Source organism: Oncorhynchus nerka, linkage group LG19 (assembly GCF_034236695.1).
Source record: "Oncorhynchus nerka isolate Pitt River linkage group LG19, Oner_Uvic_2.0, whole genome shotgun sequence".
NCBI classification, from domain to species: Eukaryota; Metazoa; Chordata; class Actinopteri; order Salmoniformes; family Salmonidae; genus Oncorhynchus; species Oncorhynchus nerka.
This window is the reverse complement of record NC_088414.1, coordinates 31,747,346-31,764,467: the sequence shown is the minus strand read 5'-3', so window position 1 is coordinate 31,764,467 and position 17,122 is coordinate 31,747,346.

Sequence of the window (17,122 nt, the reverse complement as noted above, 5' to 3'; positions counted from 1 at the left end):
TATTTTTGTTTTCATGAATTTTGAAGACGTAGTCAATTTTAACTTTGTGGCTGCGGTAACTAGTGACAACCCGATTTCACCTTCACTCTCTTCTGAGTAATAACTGCATACACAGTTAGTTCTCCTTATTACATTGTGGTTTCCAATGAAACAGTATATTTTCTTGTATCTTGTAGTTCCGTAAAAGGCAGCTTCCTTTTTCTCTCAAACCTTCAGTAAAGTCATTCACATCAAAGACAACTGGTCTGGACGAGAAAAGCACAGCGGGATGTCACAGCGCAGGCAGGCATGAGGCAAGAAGTTGATTTCATGTGTACTACAATTTCATTTCATGTGTACTACGATTTCCTTTCGTGTGCACTATGGCAACTTAAAGATGAATAAAAGTAACACATACAGGAAACACATTTCAATAAGATGAGATACAACAAAATCAGAACGTCAGAGCGTTGAGGCAATATTGGAACTTCAGGGAGACGTGATCAGCTCAGGGCCAATGATATCTCAATGTCGAACAGATTCAGTCACAGTGGTCATTTTTCTCCCAGTAGGTGCTACTGCCGCTGTAATATACCCCCACAATCACAGACCCCACTAACCAACCCTGAATCCTGGTCTATTTCTTGTTGTGGCTGCATATATGTACTTTAAGTTTCTCAGCAAAATAGGTCTCCATTGGCTCCATACGAGTATTCAATGTCATGGTGGGCAGGGGCTAGCCCACACCAAACCCACACCAGTCCAAAATGCGCAAGCACGTCATAAGCTGGCCCACAGTAGCCCAAGATGGGCCAGCCCATACCAAGCCCAACGCGGGCTAGCCCACAACAAGCTTAACAGATGCTAGCCTACAGCAAGCCCACACCAGCCCAACAGATGCTAGCCTACAGCAAGCCCACACCAGCCCAACACATGCTAGCCTACAGCAAGCACACACCAAGCCCAAGAAGGACCGGCCCACACCAGCCCAGGAAGGACCAGCCCACACCAAGCCCAACACAGGCTAGCCTACACCGGTACGTGCTTTGCCAGCTCCCTGCACTCGCCCTGAAGTGTGTGCCACCTGTGCCGGCTCCACGCACCAGGGCTCCAGTGCGCCTCCCCAGTCCGGTGCGTCCTGTGCCAGCTCCCCGCACTCGCCCTGAAGTGTGTGTCACAGGTCCGGTGCAACCTGTACGGGCTCCACGCACTAGGCCTCCAGTGAGCATTCACAGTCCAGAGCTTCTGGCGAAGGTTCACAGACCAGAGCTTCTGGCAACGGTTCACAGTCCAGAGCTTCCGGTGACGGTTCACAGTCCAGAGCTTCCGGCGACGGTTCACAGTCCAGAGCTTCCGGCAACGATGACCAGGTCTGGGCAGAGGCTACGACCTGCACCGGAGCCGCCACAGACACTAATCAACCCCCCTACCCTCCCAATTTGGTTTCAGATTTTGCGGCCGCAGTCCGCACCTTTGGGAGGATGTAATGTCATGCCCTGACCAAACGCTACTCCTTGGTCCGCTCATTACGACGATCGTCACAACAGGCCAGCCCACACCAAGCCCAACACATGCCAGCCCACACCAAGCCCAACACAGGCCAGCCAACACCTAGCCCAACACAGGCTAGCCCACACCAGCCCAACACAGGCTAGTCCACACCAAACCGAAGATGGACCAGCCCACACCAGCACAGGAAGGACCAACCCACACCAAGCCCAACACAGATTAGCCCACACCAGCCCAAAACAGGCTAGCCCACACCAGCCCAATACAGGCTAGCCCACACCAGCCCAATACAGGCCAGCCCACACCTAGCCCAACGTAGGCTTACCCACACCAAGCCCAACACAGGCTAGCCCACACCAGCGCAACACAGGCCAGCCCATACCTAACCCAACGTAGGCTTACCCACACCAGCCCAACACAGGCCAGCCCACACAAAGCCCAACACAGGCCAGCCCACACCTAGCCCAACACAGGCTAGCCCACACCTGCCCAACACAGGCTAGCCCACGCCAAACCCATCATAGGCCAGCCTACACCAACCCAACACAGGCTAGCCATTACCAGCCCAACACAGGCCAGCCCACACCAAAACCCAACACAGGTTAGCCCACACCAGCCCAACACAGGCCAGCTCACACCTAGCCCAACACAGGCCAGCCCAAACCTAGCCCAACACAGGCTAGCCCATGCCAAACCCAACACAGGCCAGCCCACACCAGCCCAACATAGGCTTACCCACACCAAGCCCAACACAGGCTAGCCCACACCAGCCCAACACAGGCCAGCCCACACCTAGCCCAATGTAGGGTTACCCACAACAGCCCAACACAGGCCTGCCCACACCAAGCCCAACACAGGCTAACCCACACCAGCCCAACACAGGCCAGCCCATACCTAGCCCAACGTAGGCTTACCCACACCAGCCCAACACAGGCCAGCCCACACCTAGCCCAACACGGGCTAGCCCACACCTGCCCAACACAGGCTAGCCCACGCAAAACCCATCATAGGCCAGCCTACACCAACCCAACACAGGCTAGCCATTACCAGCACAACACAGGCCAGCCCACACCAAAACCCAACACAAGTTAGCCCACACCCGCCCAACACAGGCTAGCCCACACCAGCCCAACACAAGCCAGCCCACACCTAGCCCAACACAGGCTAGCCCATGCCAAACCAAACACAGGCCAGCCCACACCAGCCCAACATAGGCTAGCCCACACCAGCCCAATACAGGCCAGCCCACACCTAGCCCAACGTAGGCTTACCCACACCAAGCCCAACACAGGCTAACCCACACCAGCGCAACACAGGCCAGCCCATACCTAGCGCAACGTAGGCTTACCCACACCAGCCCAACACAGGCCAGCCCACACCTAGCCCAACACAGGCCAGCCCACACCTAGCCCAACACAGGCTAGCCCACACCTGCCCAACACAGGCTAGCCCACGCCAAACCCATCATAGGCCAGCCTACACCAACCCAACACAGGCTAGCCATTACCAGCCCAACACAGGCCAGCCCAAACCAAAACCCAACACAGGTTAGCCCACACCAGCCCAACACAGGCCAGCCCACACCTAGCCCAACACAGGCCAGCCCACACCTAGCCCAACACAGGCTAGCCCATGCCAAACCCAACACAGGCCAGCCCACACCAGCCCAACATAGGCTTACCCACACCAAGCCCAACACAGGCTAGCCCACACCAGCCCAACACAGGCCAGTCCACACCTTGCCCAATGTAGGGTTACCCACAACAGCCCAACACAGGTCAGCCCACACCAAGCCCAACACAGGCCAGCCCACACCTAGACCAACGTAGGCTTACCCACACCAAGCCCAACACAGGCTAACCCACACCAGCCCAACACAGGCCAGCCCATACCTAGCCCAACGTAGGCTTACCCACACCAGCCCAACACAGGCCAGCCCACACAAAGCCCAACACAGGCCAGCCCACACCTAGCCCAACACAGGCTAGCCCACACCTGCCCAACACAGGCTAGCCCACGCCAAACCCATCATAGGCCAGCCTACACCAACCCAACACAGGCTAGCCATTACCAGCACAACACAGGCCAGCCCACACCAAAACCCAACACAAGTTAGCCCACACCCGCCCAACACAGGCTAGCCCACACCAGCCCAACACAAGCCAGCCCACACCTAGCCCAACACAGGCTAGCCAATGCCAACGCAAACACAGGCCAGCCCACACCTAGCCCAACGTAGGCTTACCCACACCAAGCCCAACACAGGCTAACCCACACCAGCGCAACACAGGCCAGCCCACACCTAGCCCAATGTAGGGTTACCCACAACAGCCCAACACAGGCCTGCCCACACCAAGCCCAACACAGGCCAGCCCACACCAAGCCCAACACAGGCCAGCCCACACCTAGACCAACACAGGCTAGCCCACACCAGCTCAACACAGGCTAGTCCATACCAAACCCAAGATGGACCAGCCCACACCAGCACAGGAAGGACCACCCCACACCAAGCCCAACACAGGCTAGCCCACACCAGCCCAACACAGGCTAGTCCACACCAAACCCAAAATGGACCAGCTCACACCAGCACAGGAAGGACCAGCCCACACCAAACCCAAAACAGGCTAGCCCACACCAGCCAGACACAGGGAATCCCACACCAGCCCAACACAGGTCAGCCCACACCAAGCCCAACACAGGCTAGCCCACATCTAGCCCAACACAGGCTAGCCCATACCAGCCCAACACAGGCTAGTCCACACCAAACCCAAGATGGACCAGCCCACACCAGCACAGGAAGTACCAGCCCACACCAAGCCCAACACAGATTAGCCCACACCAGCCCAACACAGGCCAGCCCACACCTAGCCCAACACAGGCTAGCCCACACCAAAACCCAACACAGGTTAGCCCACACCAGCCCAACACAGGCTAGCCCACACCAGCCCAACACAGGCCAGCCCACACCTATCCCAACACAGGCTAGCCCATGCCAAACCCAACACAGGCCAGCCCACACCAGCCCAACATAGGCTTACACACACCAAGCCCAACACAGGCTAGCCCACACCAGCCCAACACAGGCCAGCCCACACCTAGCCCAATATAGGGTTACACACAACAGTCCAACACAGGCCTGCCCACACCAAGCCCAACACAGGTCAGCCCACACCATGCCCAACACAGGCCAGCCCACACCTAGACCAACGTAGGCTTACCAACACCAAGCCCAACACAGGCTAACCAACACCAGCCCAACACAGGCCAGCCCATACCTAGCCCAACGTAGGCTTACCCACACCAGCCCAACACAGGCCAGCCCACACAAAGCCCAACACAGGCTAGCCCACACCTGCCCAACACAGGCTGGCCCACGCCAAACCCATTATAGGCCAGCCTACACCAACCCAACACAGGCTAGCAATTACCAGCACAACACAGGCCAGCCCACACCAAAACCCAACACAAGTTAGCCCACACCCGCCCAACACAGGCTAGCCTACACCAGCCCAACACAGGCCAGCCCACACCTAACCCAACACAGGCTAGCCCATGCCAAACCCTACACAGAACAGCCCACACCAGCCCAACATAGGCTAGCCCACACCAGCCCAGCACAGGCCAGCCCACACTAGCCCAACACAGGATAGCCCACGCCAAACCCAACACAGGACGGCCCACACCTAGCCCAACATAGGCTTTCCCACACTAAGCCAAACACAGCCTTGCCCATATCAGCCCAACACAGGCTAGTCGACACCAAACCCAAGATGGACCAGCCCACAGCAGCACAGGAAGGACCCGCCCACACCAAGCCCAACACAGGCTAGCTCACATCAGCCCAACACAGGCCAGCCCACACCAAGCCCAACACAGACCAGCCAACACCTAGCCCAACACAGGCCAGCCCTCACCTAGCCCAAACGTAGGCTTTCCCACACTAAGCCAAACACAGGCTTGCCCACACCAGCCCAACACAGGCTAGTCCACACCAAATCCAAGATGGACCAGCCCACAGCAGCATAGGAAGGACCAGCCCACACCAAGCCCAACACAGGCTAGCCCACACCAGCCCAACACAGGCTAGTCCACAACAAACCCAAGATGGACCAGCCCACACTAGCACAGGAAGGACCACCCCACACCAAAACCAACACAGGCTAGCCCACACCAGCCCAACACAGGCTAGTCCACACCAAACCCCAAATGGACCAGCTCACACCAGCACAGGAAGGACCAGCCCACACCAAACCCAACACAGGCTAGCCCAAACCAGCCCAACACAGGCTAGCCCACACCAGCCCAACACAGGTCAGCCCACACCAAGCCCAACACAGGCCAGCCCACACCAAGCCCAACACAGGCTAGCCCACACAAAGCCCAACACAGGCTAGTCCACAACAAACCCAAGATGGACCAGCCCACACCAGCACAGGAAGGACCACCCCACACCAAGCCCAACACAGGCTAGCCCACACCAGCACAACACTGGCTAGCCCACACCAGCCCAACACAGGCTAACCCACACCAGCCCAACACAGAATAGCCCACGCCAAACCCAACACAGGACTTCCCACACCTAGCCCAACATAGGCTTTCCCACACTAAGCCAAACACAGCCTTGCCCATATCAGCCCAACACAGGCTAGTCGACACCAAACCCAAGATGGACCAGCCCACAGCAGCACAGGAAGGACCAGCCCACACCAAGCCCAACACAGGCTAGCTCACATCAGCCGAACACAGGCCAGCCCACACCAAGCCCAACACAGGCCATCCCACACCAGCCCAACACAGGCTAGCCCACACCAGCCCAACAGGTTAGTCGACAAGAAACCCAATATGGATCAGCCCACACGAACACAGGAAGGACCACCTCACACCAAGCCCAACACAGGCTAGCCCACACCATCCCAACACAAGCTAGCCCACACCAAGCCCAACACAGGCTAGCCCACACCAAGCCCAACACAGGCTAGCCCACACCAAGCCCAACACAGGCTAGCCCACAACAAGCCCAATACAGGCTTGCCCACACCAAACCCAACACGGGCTAGCCCACACCAAGCCCAACACAGGCTAGCTATCCCACACCAAGCACAACACAGGCCAGCCCACACCAAGCCCAACACAGGCTAGCCCACACCAAGCCCAACACAGGCTAGCCCACACCAAACCCAACACAGGCCAGCCCTCACCTAGCCCAAACGTAGGCTTTCCCACACTAAGCCAAACACAGGCTTGCCCACACCAGCCCAACACAGGCTAGTCCACACCAAATCCAAGATGGACCAGCCCACAGCAGCATAGGAAGGACCAGCCCACACCAAGCCCAACACAGGCTAGCCCACACCAGCCCAACACAGGCTAGTCCACAACAAACCCAAGATGGACCAGCCCACACTAGCACAGGAAGGACCACCCCACACCAAACCCAACACAGGCTAGCCCACACCAGCCCAACACAGGCTAGTCCACACCAAACCCCAAATGGACCAGCTCACACCAGCACAGGAAGGACCAGCCCACACCAAACCCAACACAGGCTAGCCCAAACCAGCCCAACACAGGCTAGCCCACACCAGCCCAACACAGGTCAGCCCACACCAAGCCCAACACAGGCCAGCCCACACCAAGCCCAACACAGGCTAGCCCACACAAAGCCCAACACAGGCTAGTCCACAACAAACCCAAGATGGACCAGCCCACACCAGCACAGGAAGGACCACCCCACACCAAGCCCAACACAGGCTAGCCCACACCAGCACAACACTGGCTAGCCCACACCAGCCCAACACAGGCTAGCCCACACCAGCCCAACACAGAATAGCCCACGCCAAACCCAACACAGGACTTCCCACACCTAGCCCAACATAGGCTTTCCCACACTAAGCCAAACACAGCCTTGCCCATATCAGCCCAACACAGGCTAGTCGACACCAAACCCAAGATGGACCAGCCCACAGCAGCACAGGAAGGAACAGCCCACACCAAGCCCAACACAGGCTAGCTCACATCAGCCCAACACAGGCCAGCCCACACCAAGCCCAACACAGGCCATCCCACACCAGCCCAACACAGGCTAGCCCACACCAGCCCAACAGGTTAGTCGACAAGAAACCCAATATGGATCAGCCCACACGAACACAGGAAGGACCACCTCACACCAAGCCCAACACAGGCTAGCCCACACCATCCCAACACAAGCTAGCCCACACCAAGCCCAACACAGGCTAGCCCACACCAAGCCCAACACAGGCTAGCCCGCACCAAGCCCAACACAGGCTAGCCCACAACAAGCCCAATACAGGCTTGCCCACACCAAACCCAACACGGGCTAGCCCACACCAAGCCCAACACAGGCTAGCTAGCCCACACCAAGCACAACACAGGCCAGCCCACACCAAGCCCAACACAGGCTAGCCCACACCAAGCCCAACACAGGCTAGCCCACAACAAGCCCAATACAGGCTTGCCCACACAAAACCCAACACGGGCTAGCCCACACCAAGCCCAACACAGGCTAGCTAGCCCACACCAAGCCCAACACAGGCTAGCTAGCCCACACCAAGCACAACACAGGCTAGCCCACACCAAGCCCAACACAGGCCAGCCAACACCTAGCCCAACACGGGCTAGCACACACCAAGCCCAACACAGGCTAGCTAGCCCACACCAAGCACAACACAGGCTAGCCCAAACCAGCCCAACACAGGCTAGCCCACACCAGCCCAACACAGGTCAGCCCACACCAAGCCCAACACAGGCCAGCCCACACCAAGCCCAACACAGGCTAGCCCACACAAAGCCCAACACAGGCTAGTCCACAACAAACCCAAGATGGACCAGCCCACACCAGCACAGGAAGGACCACCCCACACCAAGCCCAACACAGGCTAGCCCACACCAGCACAACACTGGCTAGCCCACACCAGCCCAACACAGGCTAGCCCACACCAGCCCAACACAGAATAGTCCACGCCAAACCCAACACAGGACTTCCCACACCTAGCCCAACATAGGCTTTCCCACACTAAGCCAAACACAGCCTTGCCCATATCAGCCCAACACAGGCTAGTCGACACCAAACCCAAGATGGACCAGCCCACAGCAGCACAGGAAGGACCAGCCCACACCAAGCCCAACACAGGCTAGCTCACATCAGCCCAACACAGGCCAGCCCACACCAAGCCCAACACAGGCCATCCCACACCAGCCCAACACAGGCTAGCCCACACCAGCCCAACAGGTTAGTCGACAAGAAACCCAATATGGATCAGCCCACACGAACACAGGAAGGACCACCTCACACCAAGCCCAACACAGGCTAGCCCACACCATCCCAACACAAGCTAGCCCACACCAAGCCCAACACAGGCTAGCCCACACCAAGCCCAACACAGGCTAGCCCACACCAAGCCCAACACAGGCTAGCCCACAACAAGCCCAATACAGGCTTGCCCACACCAAACCCAACACGGGCTAGCCCACACCAAGCCCAACACAGGCTAGCTAGCCCACACCAAGCACAACACAGGCCAGCCCACACCAAGCCCAACACAGGCTAGCCCACACCAAGCCCAACACAGGCTAGCCCACAACAAGCCCAATACAGGCTTGCCCACACAAAACCCAACACGGGCTAGCCCACACCAAGCCCAACACAGGCTAGCTAGCCCACACCAAGCCCAACACAGGCTAGCTAGCCCACACCAAGCACAACACAGGCTAGCCCACACCAAGCCCAACACAGGCCAGCCAACACCTAGCCCAACACGGGCTAGCACACACCAAGCCCAACACAGGCTAGCTAGCCCACACCAAGCACAACACAGGCCAGCCCACACCAAGCCCAACACAGGCTAGCCCACACCAGCCCAACACAGGCTAGCCCACACCAAACCCAACACAGGCCAGCCCTCACCTAGCCCAACGTAGGCTTTCCCACACTAAGCCAAACACAGGCTTGCCCACACCAGCCCAACACAGGCTAGTCCACACCAAATCCAAGATGGACCAGCCCACAGCAGCACAGGAAGGACCAGCCCACACCAAGCCCAAAACAGGCTAGCCCACACCAGCCCAACACAGGCTAGTCCACACCAAAACCCAAATGGACCAGCTCACACCAGCACAGGAAGGACCAGCCCACACCAAACCCAACACAGGCTAGCTAGCCCACACCAAGCACAACACAGGCCAGCCCACACCAAACCCAACACGGGCTAGCCCACACCAAGCCCAACACAGGCTAGCTAGCCCACACCAAGCACAACACAGGCCAGCCCACACCAAGCCCAACACAGGCTAGCCCACAACAAGCCCAATACAGGCTTGCCCACACCAAACCCAACACGGGCTAGCCCACACCAAGCCCAACACAGGCTAGCTAGCCCACACCAAGCACAACACAGGCCAGCCCACACCAAGCCCAAAACAGGCTAGCCCACACCAAGCCCAACACAGGCCAGCCAACACCTAGCCCAACACGGGCTAGCACACACCAAGCCCAACACAGGCTAGCTAGCCCACACCAAGCACAACACATGCCAGCCCACACCAAGCCCAACACAGGCTAGCCCACACCAGCCCAACACAGGCTAGCCCACACCAAACCCAACACAGGCCAGCCCTCACCTAGCCCAACGTAGGCTTTCCCACACTAAGCCAAACACAGGCTTGCCCACACCAGCCCAACACAAGCTAGTCCACACCAAATCCAAGATGGACCAGCCCACAGCAGCACAGGAAGGACCAGCCCACACCAAGCCCAAAACAGGCTAGCCCACACCAGCCCAACACAGGCTAGTCCACACCAAACCCCAAATGGACCAGCTCACACCAGCACAGGAAGGACCAGCCCACACCAAACCCAACACAGGCTAGCCCACACCAGCCCAACACAGGCTAGCCCACACCAGCCCAACACAAGTCAGACTACACCAAGCCCAACACAGGCCAGCCCACACCAAGCCCAACACAGGCTAGCCCACACAAAGCCCAACACATGCTAGTGCACAACAAACCCAAGATGGTCCAGCCCACACCAGCACAGGAAGGACCACCCCACACCAATCCCAACACAGGCTAGCCCACACCAGCCCAACACAGGCTAGTCCACACCAAACCCAAAATGGACCAGCTCACACCAGCACAGGAAGGACCAGCCCACCCCAAGAACCAACACAGGCTAGCCCAAACCAGCCCAACACAGGCAAGCCCACACCAGCCCAACACAGGTCAGCCCACACCAAGCCCAACACAGGCTAGCCCACACCAGCCCAACACAGGCTAAGCCACAACAAGCCCAACACAGACTTGCCCACACCGAACCCAACATGGCTAACCCACACCAAGCCCAACACAGGCTAGCTAACCCACACCAAGCACAACACAGGTTAGCCCACACCAAGTCCAACACAGGCTAGCCCACACCAAGCCCAACCCGTAACCCACACCAAGTTCAACACAGGCTAGCCCACAACACGCAAAACACGTAATCCACACCAGCCCAACACAGCCTGGTTAACACCAAGCCCAACACAGGCTAGCCCACACCAAGCCAACACGGCCTAGCCCACACCAAGCCCAACACAGCCTAGCCCACACCAAGCTCATCACAGCCTAGCCCACACCAATCCCAACACAAGCTAGCCCACACCAAACCCAAGACAGCCTAACCCACACCAAGCCCAACACAGGCTAGCCCACACCAGCCCAACACAGGCTAGTCCACACCAAACCCCAAATGGACCAGCTCACACCAGCACAGGAAGGACCAGCCCACACCAAACCCAACACAGGCTAGCCCACACCAGCCCAACACAGGCTAGCCCACACCAGCCCAACACAAGTCAGACCCACCACCCAACACATGCCAGCCAGCCCAACACAGGCTAACACAAAGCCCAACACAGGCTAGCCCAACAAACCCAATATGGTCCAGTCCACACCAGCACAGGAAGGACCAGTCCACACCAAACCCAAACAGGACCAGCTCACACCAGCAACAGGAAGGACCAGCCCACACCAGCAACCAGCCCACCCCAACACAGGCTAGCCCACACCAGCCCAACACAGGCAAGCCCACACCAGCCCAACACAGGTCAGCCCACACCAAGCCCAACACAGGCTAGCCCACACCAGCCCAACACAGGCTATCCCACAACAAGCCCAACACAGACTTGCCCACACAAAACCCAACATGGCTAACCCACACCAAGCCCAACACAGGCTAGCTAACCCACACCAAGCACAACACAAGTTAGCCCACACCAAGACCAACACAGGCTAGCCCACGCCAAGCCCAACCCATAACCCAGACCAAGTTCAACACAGGCTAGCCCGCACCACGCCCAACACGTAACCCACACCAGCCCAACACAGCCTGGTTAACACCAAGCCCAACACAGGCTAGCCCACACCAAGCCAACACAGCCTAGCCCACACCAAGCCCAACACAGCCTAGCCCACACCAAGCTCATCACAGCCTAACCCACACCAAGCCCAACACAGGCTAGCCCACACCAGACCAACACAGGCTAGTCCACACCAAACCCCAAATGGACCAGCTCACACCAGCACAGGAAGGACCAGCCCACACCAAACCCAACACAGGCTAGCCCACACCAGCCCAACACAGGCTAGCCCACACCAGCCCAACACAGGTCAGCCCACACCAAGCCTAACACAGAACAGCCCACACCAAGCCAAACACAGGCTAGCCCACACAAAGCCCAACACAGGCTAGTCCACAACAAACCCAAGATGGACCAGCCCACACCAGCACAGGAAGGACCACCCCACACCAAGCCCAACACAAGCTAGTCCACACCAAACCCAAAATGGACCAGCTCACACCAGCACAGGAATGACCAGCCCACCCCAAGACCCAACACAGGCTAGCCCACACCAGCCCAACACAGGCAAACCACACTAGCCCACCACAGGTCAGCCCACACCAAGCCCAACACAGGCTAGCCCACACCAGCCCAACACAGGCAAGCCCACACCAGCCCACCACAGGTCAGCCCACACCAATCCCAACACAGGCTAGCCCACACCAGCCCAACACAGGTCAGCCCACACCAAGCCCAACACAGAACAGCCCACACCAAGCCCAACACAGGCTAGCCCACACCAGACCAACACAGGCTAGTCCACACCAAACCCCAAATGGACCAGCTCACACCAGCACAGGAAGGACCAGCCCACACCAAGCCCAACACAGGCTAGCCCACACCAGCCCAACACAGGCTAGGCCACAACAAGCCCAACACTGACTTGCCCACACCAAAACCAACATGGCTAACCCACACCAAGCCCAACACAGGCTAGCCCACACCAGCCCAACACAAGTCAGACCACACCAAGCCCAACACAGGCCAGCCCACACCAAGCCCAACACAAGCTAGCCCACACAAAGCCCAACACAGGCTAGTGCACAACAAACCCAAGATGGTCCAGCCCACACCAGCACAGGAAGGACCACCCCACACCAAGCCCAACACAGGCTAGTCCACACCAAACCCCAAATGGACCAGCTCACACCAGCACAGGAAGGACCAGCCCACACCAAACCCAACACAGGCTAGCCCACACCAGCCCAACACAGGTCAGCCCACACCAAGCCCAACACAGAACAGCCCACACCAAGCCCAACACAGGCTAGCCCACACCAGACCAACACAGGCTAGTCCACACCAAACCCCAAATGGACCAGCTCACACCAGCACAGGAAGGACCAGCCCACACCAAACCCAACATGGCTAACCCACACCAAGCCCAACACAGGCTAGCCCACACCAGCCCAACACAGGTCAGCCCACACCAAGCCCACACAGCAAGCCCAACACAGAACAGCCCACACCAAGCCCAACACAGGCTAGCCAGGAAGGACCACACACACCAAGCCCAACACAGGCTAGTCCACAAAACAAACCCACAGGATGGACCAGCCCACACCAGCACAGGAAGGACCACCCCACACCAAGCCCAACACAGGCTAGCAACCAGCCCAACACAGGCTAACCCACACAGACTTGCCCAAGTTCAACACAGGCTAGCCCACACCACGCCCAACACGTAACCCACACCAGCCACAGGCTAGCCCACACCACGCCCAACACGTAACAACACAGCCTGGTTAACACCAAGCCCAACACAGGCTAGCCCACACCAAGCCAACACAGCCTAGCCCACACCAAGCCCAACACAGCCTAGCCCACACCAAGCTCATCACAGCCTAGCCCACACCAATCCCAACACAAGCTAGCCCACACCAAACCCAAGACAGCCTAACCCACACCAAGCCGAACACAGGCTAGCCCACACCAGCCCAACACAGGTCAGCCCACACCAAGCCCAACACAGAACAGCCCACACCAAGCCCAACACAGGCTAGCCCACACAAAGCCCAACACAGGCTAGTCCACAACAAACCCAAGATGGACCAGCCCACACCAGCACAGGAAGGACCACCCCACACCAAGCCCAACACAAGCTAGTCCACACCAAACCCAAAATGGACCAGCTCACACCAGCACAGGAAGGACCAGCCCACCCCAAGACCCAACACAGGCTAGCCCACACCAGCTCAACACAGTTAAGTCCACACCAGCCCACCACAGGTCAGCCCACACCAAGCCCAACACAGGCTAGCCCACACCAGCCCAACACAGGCTAGCCCACAACAAGCCCAACACACACTTGCCCACACCAAACCCAACATGGCTAACCCACACCAAGACCAACACAGGCTAGCTAACCCACACCAAGCACAACACAGGTTAGCCCACACCAAGTCCAACACAGGCTAGCCCACACCAAGCCCAACCCGTAACCCACACCAAGTTCAACACAGGCTAGCCCACACCACGCCCAACACGTAACCCACACCAGCCCAACACAGCCTGGTTAACACCAAGCCCAACACAGGCTAGCCCACACCAAGCCAACACAGCCTAGCCCACACCAAGCCCAACACAGCCTAGCCCACACCAAGCTCATCACAGCCTAGCCCACACCAATCCCAACACAAGCTAGCCCACACCAAACCCAAGACAGCCTAACCCACACCAAGCCCAACACAGGCTAGCCCACACCAGCCCAACACAGGCTAGTCCACACCAAACCCCAAATGGACCAGCTCACACCAGCACAGGAAGGACCAGCCCACACCAAGCCCAACACAGGCTAGCCCACACCAGTCCAACACAGGCTAGTCCACACCAAACCCCAAATGGACCAGCTCACACCAGCACAGGAAGGACCAGCCCACACCAAACCCAACACAGGCTAGCCCACACCAGCCCAACACAAGTCAGACCACACCAAGCCCAACACAGGCCAGCCCACACCAAGCCCAACACAGGCTAGCCCACACAAAGCCCAACACAGGCTAGTCCACAACAAACCCAAGATCGTCCAGCCCACACCAGCACAGGAAGGACAACCCCACACCAAGCCCAACACAGGCTTGCCCACACCAAGCCAACACAGCCTGGTTAACACCAAGCCCAACACAGGCTAGCCCACACTAAGCCAACACAGCCTATCCCACACCAAGCCCAACACAGCCTAGCCCACACCAAGCTCATCACAGCCTAGCCCACACCAATCCCAACACAAGCTAGCCCACACCAAACCCAAGACAGCCTAACCAACACCAAGCCCAACACAGGCTAGCCCACACCAGCCCAACACAGGCTAGTCCACACCAAACCCCAAATGGACCAGCTCACACCAGCACAGGAAGGACCAGCCCACACCAGCCCAACACAGGCTAGCCCACACCAAGCCCAACACAGGCCAGCCCTCACCTAGCCCAACGTAGGCTTTCCCACACAAAGCCCAACACAGGCTTGCCCACACCAGCCCCACACAGGCTAGTCCACACCAAATCCAAGATGGACCAGCCCACAGCAGCACAGGAAGGACCAGCCCACAACAAGCCCAACACAGGCTAGCCCACACCAGTCCAACACAGGCTAGTCCACACCAAACCCCAAATGGACCAGCTCACACCAGCACAGGAAGGACCAGCCCACACCAAACCCAACACAGGCTAGCCCACACCAGCCCAACACAAGCTAGCCCACACCAAACCCAAGACAGCCTAACCCACACCAAGCCCAACACAGGCTAGCCCACACCAGCCCAACACAGGCTAGTCCACACCAAACCCCAAATGGACCAGCTCACACCAGCACAGGAAGGACCAGCCCACACCAAACCCAACACAGGCTAGCCCACACCAGCCCAACACAGGCTAGCCCACACCAGCCCAACACAGGTCAGCCCACACCAAGCCCAACACAGGCTAGTCCACAACAAACCCAAGATGGACCAGCCCACACCAGCACAGGAAGGACCACCCCACACCAAGCCCAACACAGGCTAGCCCACACCAGCCCAACACAGGCTAGTCCACACCAAACCCAAAATGGACCAGCTCACACCAGCACAGGAAGGACCAGCCCACCCCAAGACTCAACACAGGCTAGCCCACACCAGCCCAACACAGGCAAGCCCACACCAGCCCAACACAGGTCAGCCCACACCAAGCCCAACACAGGCTAGCCCACAACAAGCCCAACACAGGTCAGCCCACACCAATCCCAACATAGCTAACCCACACCAAGTCCAACACAGGCTAGCCCACACCAAGCCCAACCCGTATCCCACACCAAGTTCAACACAGGCTAGCCCACACCACGCCCAACACGTAACCCACACCAGCCCAACACAGCCTGGTTAACACCAAGCCCAACACAGGCTAGCCCACACCAAGCCAACACAGCCTAGCCCACACCAAGCCCAATACAGCCTAGCCCACACCAAGCTCATCACAGCCTAGCCCACACCAATCCCAACACAAGCTAGCCCACACCAAACCCAAGACAGCCTAACCCACACCAAGCCCAACACAGGCTAGCCCACACCAGCCCAACACAGGCTAGTCCACACCAAACCCCAAATGGACCAGCTCACACCAGCACAGGAAGGACCAGCCCACACCAAACCCAACACAGGCTAGCCCACACCAGGCCAACACAGGCTAGCCCACACCAGCCCAACAGCGGTCAGCCCACACCAAGCCCAACACAGGCTTGCCCACACAAAGCCCAACACAGGCTAGTCCACAACAAACCCAAGATGGACCAGCCCAAACCAGCACAGGAAGGACCACCCCACACCAAGCCCAACACAGGCTAGCCCACACCAGCCCAACACAGCCTAGCACACACCAAGCCCAACATAGCATAGTCCACACAAAGCCCAACATAGTCTAGCCCACACCAAGCCCAACACAGGCTAGCCCACACCAAGCCCAACACAACCTAGCCCACACCAAGCCCAACACAACCTAGCCCACACCAAGCCCAACACAGGCTTCCCCACACCAAGCCCAACACAACCTAGCCCACACCAAGCCCAACACAGCCTTGCCCACACCAAGCCCAACACAGGCTAGCCCACAGCAAGCCCAACACAGCCAAGCCCACACCTAGCCCAGCTAGAGGCGTGGGCTCATTCCAATATTTGTGGGAGCACACAGATTGTTTTTGTGCAACCATTATTGAGAGTGTCATTCGAGTTTAAGTGTTTGGTGAATGTCCTTTTGTATAATCCT